The sequence below is a fragment of the Pipra filicauda genome, unplaced genomic scaffold (genome assembly GCF_003945595.2).
Source record: "Pipra filicauda isolate LSUMZ 115617 unplaced genomic scaffold, ASM394559v2 scaffold556_size476704_pilon, whole genome shotgun sequence".
In the NCBI taxonomy this organism is placed as follows: Eukaryota; Metazoa; Chordata; class Aves; order Passeriformes; family Pipridae; genus Pipra; species Pipra filicauda.
Window position 1 is genome coordinate 361,096 of NW_024104705.1, and position 9,232 is coordinate 370,327.

The 9,232-nt window shown below is 51.6% G+C and overlaps 1 protein-coding gene across 6 annotated transcripts in view; it reads right to left on the bottom strand.

Annotated features, from left to right (window-relative positions):
* The window catches only part of MAP4 (microtubule associated protein 4), a 116,875-nt gene extending 111,485 nt beyond the window's left edge, over positions 1–5,390 (bottom strand). For 5 of the 6 annotated variants that reach the window (XM_039387355.1, XM_039387357.1, XM_039387358.1 and 2 more), the window contains exon 1: positions 5,338–5,390. The gene's annotated coding sequence lies outside the window, so the exon portion shown is untranslated. Of the gene's footprint in view, positions 1–2,541; positions 2,645–5,337 lie in introns of all 6 variants that reach the window. The other variant, XM_039387354.1, reaches the window with a different exon arrangement.
* Positions 5,391–9,232: the final 3,842 nt, after the last annotated feature.

The following is a 9,232-nucleotide window of genomic DNA, read 5'->3' on the forward strand; positions in this document are numbered from 1 at the left end:
TTGATGTTTTGGAGCCAGAGGAGTGGAACAGCAAAGCTGGCAATGCTTTTCCAAGCAGATTTGTAAAGAGAAAACAATACTTTAAAGCTTTCCAACACTAGTGGAAGGTCAAAATGCTTTGGGAGAATGGAACAAACCACTTCTATGCTAAGAAATGAGTTTTGGCCATTTGCAAATCCTGTAGGATCTTGGCTACAGCGGGTGAGTGAGTTTGTGGACTCAGCAGCTGCCTCGTGCCCTCCCCTCGGGGTGAACTCCAGAGATGCCCCAAAAGGAGCCTGGAAGTGGAACAGAGACACACTGAACTGGTGCAGAGGTCGGGGGCTGCCACTTGGAAACCACAGCAAAGCCTTGTGGCAGCAGAGGTTCCACAAGGAGAAGCAGCTGCTCTGTGAGTGCCCGGCCCAGGTTCCTGCCGGAGCAGAACTCCAGGACCACCAGGCAAGCTGGTTCAGGGGGAACAGGCCCACTCAGCACCCACAGGCAGCTCAGCCTGCTCCACGTGGGTCACACTTGCAGGCCAGGAACAGAACTCAGCCCCTGTATTTCCCTGAAATCCATGGGGAATTCAAGTCCCTGAGCACATCTGGGGTGGGAGCAGAGCACACCTCCGAGCTGTGGAGCCTCCTCCTAACCCTGCTCCCTACCCTGTTTGAGAGCAGCTTTGGAATGTCCAAACCTGCCCTCACACACTGGGGTGTCACCAGAACACACTCAGGAGGGGGCTCTGCACCATCTTTTAACTCAATGTATGGATTTTGTTCATCTCGGGGCAACTCCACAACAAATATAACGGAGATTTAACAAGCTCCACGTCACTGGGAATTACTCCTCAGCAGGGACAGTTGTGCCTACACACAAGGGAGAAAGAAAAACCTCAGAAATCCTTTTAAATGAAGACAGAAGTCTTTAGCTTTGAAAACTGAGCATGCTTGGGCACCCCTGCAAGCAGAGCTGAAGCCTTTGGGTACAACAGCTCATGGAAGAATTTGCTGGAAAGCTGGGAATTCTGCCTGCCTGTGATCCAGGGGAAGGAGGCACTGCTGGTGCTCAGGGAACAGCTCCCAAAGGCAGGTGGAAGGATAATTCAGCTTCAGAATGGGATGAGAGGTGGGGAAAGGTCCAGTGAGTCATCCCAAGCCTCCCAGAGGGGGAACACTGGCTGTTCAGGGGGAACACGGGGCACATTCCCAGCTCCATCACCAGTGCTAATGGATCCATCCCTGCCTGTGCCACAACATGACCCACGTGCAGCCCCTTTCCAGCAGCATCACCAGACCCCTACAGGAGTCCCAGCACCTCCTGTGCTGCCAAGGGGGGTAAAATTAAAAATACAGCTACAGCAAAGCACTCAGAAATGAGTTCAATAGCACATTAATCAGTATTTAATCTGCAGGCCAAGGCCCAGCAGGGAACTCTACTAGACCAGGAGCTCAGCAAGTCCATTCCCCTCTCCTTCACATGGTATTGATCAGATTCTCATTTAGAAACCAGTGTATTCTGAAAGCCCTGTGTCATCCTGGGCAGCAAGGAAAGCTAAAGGTTCCAGCCAGACCCCCCTGCCTCCTGTGGCCCTGCAGCTTATCCCTTCAGCAGAGGGATGCCAGCCCAGCCCTTAAGCTGCTGCTGTTCTTCCTTCCCCACACGGCATCCTAATTCCCTCCAAGCAGGGGAACACTCCTGCTCTCACGTGATGGTTGTTCTTAGAGAGGATCCCGGGGATTTTTCCTGAGCTCAGTTCAGCCCCACAGCTGGCCCAGGGCCAGGAGAGCATCCCAGAACTCCCCAGCCCTGCTAGTGCAGCACTAACACATTAATGGCATTTACCGGGGCAGGTTGGGCAAGGAAGGGCTGGGGAACTGGAGATAAATAACCCTCCCAGGAAGCTGTTCCTGCCACACAAAGCTCATGACAAACCCACTAAAAAAAGCAGATGACAGGCCCAGTGTGAGGGCAGCCTGATGCTCTCACCCAGCTCCTCCTGAGACAGTCACAGAATATTCTGAGCTGGAAGGGAACCACAAGTCCAACTCTTAAGTCGAAAGAACAAATTCTACATTTGAGCCTTTCCCTTATCTTAACCCAATTTTAATGACAAAGTCCCTGCCTGACACAGAAATCAATCAGCAGTTACTTGTGACCCAACTACAAGGAGCAGAAGAACCACATTTAGGCAACAACTCTCAAAAGTAACTGAAAATTTGAGGTCTGGGAGAAACGCTCTCAAGTCAGAGAAGGCACTGCTTCAACTCTTTTAGTTCTTCTTCAAGAAATATGCTCAAATATTGCAAGGAGAAGAATGCAGGCTTAGTTCAACTAGAATGGTGCCTTACCTGGTTAAACAATGGGATGTCCTGTCAGGCAGGAGGATGGGAGGACACTGGGAGGAGCTGCAGCAGGAGGTTAATTCCCTCCCAAGGAACGCCTGTGAGAGCAAACACCTCTCTTTGCCCTGACCCTCGAGGCTTTGGAATCTGATGGGGTGGCACCAGGGGGAAGAACAGCCATTTCTGACACGAATAAATGCAGAATAGTTCCCACCTTCCCGAGTGCAGGAAGCCAGAGGAGGAGGAAGGGAGTAGCTGCTCAGCCACCATTGTATTTACATTTCCGTGCTCTTGATAACAAACACACTCGAGGGTGGCTGAAAAACAAGGCATGGGTGAGAAAACAAAAGCTGAGATTTCAGGAAAGGAAGAGCAATAAAAGAAATTCCAGGTGCCCCCTCGGTGTTATCGGGCACAGCCTGGAGTTCCTTCAGGGAATGATTCACTGTCTTATCACAGGCAGGGCTGCAGCACTCAGGGTCCCACTGCTGTGCCCTGGGACACAGGCAGCTCCCTTCCAAAAAGGGGGGGAGGAGGGACCAGGTAAAGGGCTATTCAGTGTAGTACTGGGAAAAAAAACACCTCTTTTTATTTTAATTTATGGTTCTTCCCACATTGCTTTGAGGAAGTAAAACCATTCACGGTAAAGCAGAATCCTCAAATCCCAGAATGGTTTGGGTGGAAGGGACTTTAGAGCCCATCCAGTGCCACCCCTGCCATGGGCAGGGACACCTTCCACCAGCCCAGGCTGCTCCAAGCCCTGTCCAACCTGGCTTTGGACACTTCCAGGGATCCAGGGGCAGCCACAGCTGCTCTGGGAAATCCATTCCAGCCCCTCCCCACCCTCCCAGCCAGGAATTCCTTCCCAATATCCCATCTATCCCTGCCCTCTGGCAGTGGGAAGCCATTCCCCCTGGTCCTGTCCCTCCATTCCTTGTCCAAAGTCTCTCTCCCATCTTTCCTGGGGGCTCCTTCAGGTTCCTGGAAGGCCACAGTCAGGACACTCCTCAACCAGGTCATCCAAAAACCAGCCAGTGCCCAACTCCCACAGACACCTCCTCCTTCCTGCCTCTCTCCCAGCTTCTCCAGAGGACGTTGGGAGGAAGTTGCCTTTATTCATCTGAGCAGTCAATGAGTGGGGATTAAATGTTCCAGGATAAATTACTTCAGGAAGCACTTTTAGCTGCTGAATAGAGCCTGTGGGAAGCACCTGTTTGGTTTCCATGTCCTGGAACCACGAACAACAAGTGTGGAGAGGCACATGGATCCCTGGGACTCCAGGAGGCAGCTCACACTGCAACTCCCATTTTTGGACACCAGAGGAAGGAAGGAGGAAAATCACAGCAGCAAACCCCCAAGCTGGGAGGTAACAACATCACCTGGCACAGCTCAAGGGGTGTCTGGACAACACTCTTTGTCATATCATTATTTTTAGGTGGTCCTGCAAGGAGCAGGGAGTTGGACTCCATGATCCCTGAGTCCCTTCCAGCTGGGGATATTCTGTGCCTGAGTGAAGTCTGAGAGCGAGTCCAGACATCCAAGGAGTCTGGCAGACATTCAGACCTGTTGGTCCAAGCTCAGTGAAGTAGAAAGGAGAAAAAAATAAAAAGCACTCCAGACTGGAAGGTGAAGGAAGGAAAACACGGCGCTCTGCTCTCACATTCCTACGCCACCTCCCTGAACCCTCACGCTCCCTCCCTGCAGGAGGAGGTGACAGACACCTGCCATGACCTCCTCAGGTCCACTGAGGCCACGGGAAAGGCATGCAGGGCACTCTGGGCACGTGCCCTCCCTCCATCCCACCCCAGGGAGATCAGCCACCTCGCTGGGCTGCTGTTCACGTGGCTTCTACAGCACCACTTCAGGTGGGGCTGCCAAAAACGGGGGGGGGGCTGCCCCAGCTGGGCCTGGGCCCTGCCACAGCATCAACAGGAGCCTCTTCTAATCACACCAGGAACAGGGACACGCAGGAGCCTCCCCCAGTCACACCAGGAACAGGGACACACAGGAGCATCTTCCAGTCGCACCGTGAACGGGGACACACTGGAGTGTGAACCCCACTGAAAATAAAGGACTTTGCACCCACAGTGTCCTCTCTGCATCTGCCACTTAAGGAGACAAAATTGTTCCTCAGATGCCCTTTTTTTCCTTGCTCTAAGTTTCAGGAGACACGTGAGGCTGCTGTCACCTCCAGGCAGTGCCCCCAAATCCCAGCAGAGACAGCTGGTGATGCAAGAACAAGGTGTTATGAACTGCATCCGTGTGACTCCTTGGCATTCCTCACAGCCAAACCCACGGGATGGCACCAGCACTCTGAACTCAGCCCATTTTGAAAGGGAAAAGGCAAAAGAAAGGATCAAACAGTGGAGAAATGGCTGATATTCCTCTCAGGAGTCAAACACACACCCAGCACTTGAGAACAATCTCAGTTAAACTGCACTGCAGAAGATCCCGGGTCTCTCAGTCCACACAAATATCACGAATAAATTGTAGTTCCTTCACCAAAACATGTCACATGAACACCAGCACCTCAAACATCCCCTGGCTGCAGACTCCAGTGGAAGTGGAGCTTTCTGGAGCCTCCCCCAAAGGACAGTGAGGATCAGAAACGTGGATGATCCGCTGCTCCCAATTCCTAACAAATCAAATCAGACTTGTTTTTCTTAGCCTTGTTTACCCATTTTAATCTTTTGTAGTCCTCTTACTCTGATAAAAAGAAGATTTGAGTGACCAAGTTAAATGTGTGCCCTTTGCAGCAGAAAAGGCAAGAAAAGAAGGTCCAAGTGGCCAGAAAGGACAATCCCCAAGTCTCACACCAGCCCTGTTATCCCAAACAGAAACAGGGGAATGTCAGAATGGAAAGGTGAGTGCATTCCAGACATGTTTGCTCCACAGAAGTTCCCAGAACTGCCATTTCAGACCCCTGGATGGTCATTCATTCCCGGCTGTATCAAACCTTTGCTCTTTAATTAAGGATTTAGCGTTGGGTCATTAGAAAAACAGTTCCTACCTCAAAAGCAGGTGTCCCTTTGCAGGTCCTTCAGTCCTCAGAAACTGCTTATCTGCAAAACACAAGGCAGAAGGAATGTGACTGTGGAGTCTGGGACGGGAGTTCACTGGGGATGGCTGGGAAATGAGTTGTGTTAAATCTGAGCAACTGGAACTCGGGAAATTTTGCTGCAGGCCCCCTCCAGTGATCCAGGCAGCCTTCCTGAGTGCTCTCTCCTCAGCAGGAACATGACCTGGCTATTGCTGGGATCAGGAGGCCAGTGGGATCCGGGGGGGCGTTGGGAAGGGCGTGGCCAGCAGGTCAGGGAGGGGATCCTGCCCCTCTGCTGTCCTGGGGAGGCACTTCTGGAGTGCTGGGGTCAGTCCTGGGCTCCACAGATCAAGAAAGACAAGATGCTACTGGAGAGAGTCCAGGAGGGCCACAGACATGATTTGGGGTCTGGAGCATCCCCCTGATGAGCAGAGACTGCAGGAGCTGGGCCTGGTCAGTCTGGAGGAGAGAAGGTGAGAGGGGATCCATCAATCCACACAAACATCCCCAAGGGCTGCCAGGATGGTCCCACACTCTGCTCAGGTGCCCAGGGACAGGACGAGGAGCGATGGCCACAAACCAAACCACAGCAAGTTCCACCTCAACCCGAGGCAGAACTTCTCTCCACGAGGGTGGAGAGCCTGGAACAGCTGCCCAGGGAGGGTGTGGAGTCTCCTCTCTGGAGACATCCCAATCCCACCCGGACACGTCCCTGTGTCACCTGCTCAGGTGACCCTGCCTTGGCAGGGGGCTGGACTGGGTGATCTCCAGGTGTCCCTCCCACCCCCAGCCATTCTGGAATTGCTGTTTCCCATCAACACTTGCTGAGCCCATTCAGGACACTCCATGAAAACCATCAGCACCTTTTCCCCCCCGTTGCACGCCGTAGCCGGTTTCCCCAAAGCCCCCGTTAAAGCTGCACTAATCCGGGCTCAGCAGGACAGCCCTGCCCTAAGCAGCATTTCAGGTGCTCAATGAGGGGCTTAAGAGCTCACAAAGTCACTGCCAGGGCCACACCTGCCCGGCCACCTGTGGCAGCCACGTCTGAGTCACGAGCCCGTGGTTGTCCCCAGCCGCCTGTTGGCTGTAGTTTTCCACGATTCCAGTGGAACTGCACCCACCAGATTTCCCAGGGAACCATCTCCTCATCCACCGGGTGTCGTGTCCCAGATTTTTCTATCCAATATTTTACATTTTGTTGGTAACGTTTCTTTATTGAGAAGCAAACTTATCTAGTTTGTTGGTTTTTTTTAAAAAATAAGATTCTCTCCAAATAATTACTCCTCATATTCCCCACGCAGAAAAGAACATAAACCAAGGCACAGAGCTCAAGTATTTGAATCCACGGGGAGAAATGTCCAACCTGTTCTTCACCACAGCCAGCCATGAGGGCAATGTCCAGCACAATATCCTCTCAGCACCTGCTCAGTGGGCAGACAGAAACACTAACCTGTGTTTCTCTCCCTGCAGAGGCACATTTCGTGTTCCAGGGAAGTAAAATGCCAGAGCTTTTAGATAAATGAGGAAACAGCCCAGTGAAAAGGGTGTCATTTTAGCTTTAGTAAGAGGTAAAACCTTCTGAAAGAGCCCTGCTCCCTTCAGAAGGGCTGGGCAGGAGAGTGACCACACCAAGGAAAGGAGAAATACCAGGAATTCAGTGCCAGCTCTTGGCTGAGTGGTAACACTGATGTTCCCCTTCCCCACAGAAGCAAACTCTGCTGACACACATAATAAACCCACATTTTCCTCTTCCCCATCATTATTTGCAGTTCAGCCACCCTGTGATGAACTGGGACATCGAGGTCCTTCTCTCCAGCTGCTCCCCAAGGATGAACACCCACATCACACCCAGAGGCATCAGAGCTCCAAGGCTGCTCATTGAAGTCCATCCCACATCCATTGCTGTGATCCACTCTCATACACTATATTCCCATCTCTCTGCATTGAAAACATTCAACTTCACCTTATTTGTTAAGAGAGCCAACCCACAGCCCTCTCTTTTGGGGCAGAGTTGAAGCAAATGAAAAGTGTGGGCTCATTTTTAGTGCTGCTCCACGTCAGCCACGGCCCTGGGAACAGGGAAGGAGAGTCTCCCACAGGTGCTCAGTCTGGGCAAAACCACTTTTGCCTTTGGTAAAGCTGCCCCTCTCTCAAAATAATCCCTGAAGGACAGAATTCCTCTACTACCAAGGTGGGATTAACTGCCCCCAGTTGTAAAATTGCTGCTTTTTAAATATGGAGTGTTCTCGACTGACAAGCAGAAAGGTTAAATATCTGTCTTTCTTACCCCAAACCGACAGATTTGTTAAAATTCCAGATGTGGCTGCAAAGATTTCTTGAGTGTTGGGTCTCACAGCAGCCTAAGATGGACTTCACCTTGTCCCCTCCCATAATAAACTGAGGAAGACTTCCACCCTACAGAAGAGTTGGGGAGCAGCAGAAAGAAGCCCTATATCCAGCAAATCCCCACTCCTGTGGTCCATGATTGACTGGAATTGTTTTCCAACCTTGAGAAACTTTTCTGAGAACTATTTTAAGAGACACCTGCCCACGAACTGCAACCCTGATTCCCAGTTCCCAACTTTCTTCCTCCCCAACACCGTTTTTCCACGAGCGACGTGGAAAAGCAGCGGGAGCAGGGAAGGCAGCCTGGGATCTCATTTGCACCCCCTGCCACTCCCACTCCTCCTTTTCCCTTGCCTGCAGGAGCGGGGAGCAGGTCCTGCCTGGCCCCCAGACTGTCCTGTCGTGTTTGCCATCCCTGCAGGATCCACTTTCCCACCCTGCACCAGCAGTTCCTGTTCCTCAGCTCCTCACACTCTTAGTATGGAACATTCCAAGGGCTTCTCTAACTCCAGCCAGCTTTCCACACAGATTCCCCCCTCCAAAACTGACTCCTGCATCCCACTAATACACTGACTACTTGCAGTGTGTCCCCTGAGAGTTCCCCAGATACACCCCATCTGGAATACAACAGTTACTCCAAACAGTCCCAAAAGCATATCCATATTTCAGGGTAAATATTAACAACTCTTTCCTGTTTTTTTTTGTAATTTTGAAGGTTCTTACTACTTTCAGTAGCAGCTGCTTGTCTCCACCAGTTCGCAGTGAGAGCCCTTGGGAGGATGGAGTGAACCACAACCCCTGAGAAAAGCAGAGCCCACCTGGGTAAGGCATCCAAAAAGGATACAAGACAGCAATGCCCCTACACCCACCTCACAGAATTATGGTGACTGGATGGTTCCAACGATCCAGGACTTTCTGCATGAGCAGTGACTGTCTCAGCCTGTGTTTGTGTTTCTGCAGCACCAGACAGGGGGAGCAGAGCGAGCCCCCGGCTCCGTTCCCATTACCACTCTTACCCCAAGCAGCTGGAATGCACTTCAGAGCAGAGTTCCTAACAGAAAGAATGTGCCAGTCTCCAGCTCAGAAACCCTTATCAGCTCCCTCGAGCTCCCTAAACGAGCAGCACTCTGGGTTTCCTCATCCCAAACCCCCAAGACTGTTCCCTGCACCCTGCGAGAGAAAAGCCACTCCATCTTCGAGTTTCCTGTTCTCTCACCCTTCAGACTTTTGTTTCCAGAGCTCTGGATAAACAGGTTCCTTTAAATAGCTCCTATCTCCAGCAGCAGGGGCACGGAGATCACTTGATATGAAGAGCCAGGAGGGGAGGTGCCCACGGCAGCTCCAACATTCCACATGCAAAGCAGTCCCAGGGTGTCGAATGCAAAGGCTGGTGAACCCTGAGCTATATTTACATGGTGGCCATGAAACCCCAGATTAAGGCAGCTCTCCTTTCCAGCCCAGTCCTTTCCTAGAGGAATAATGTTAGGAGAAAATAAACCACAACCTGACACAAGGAATC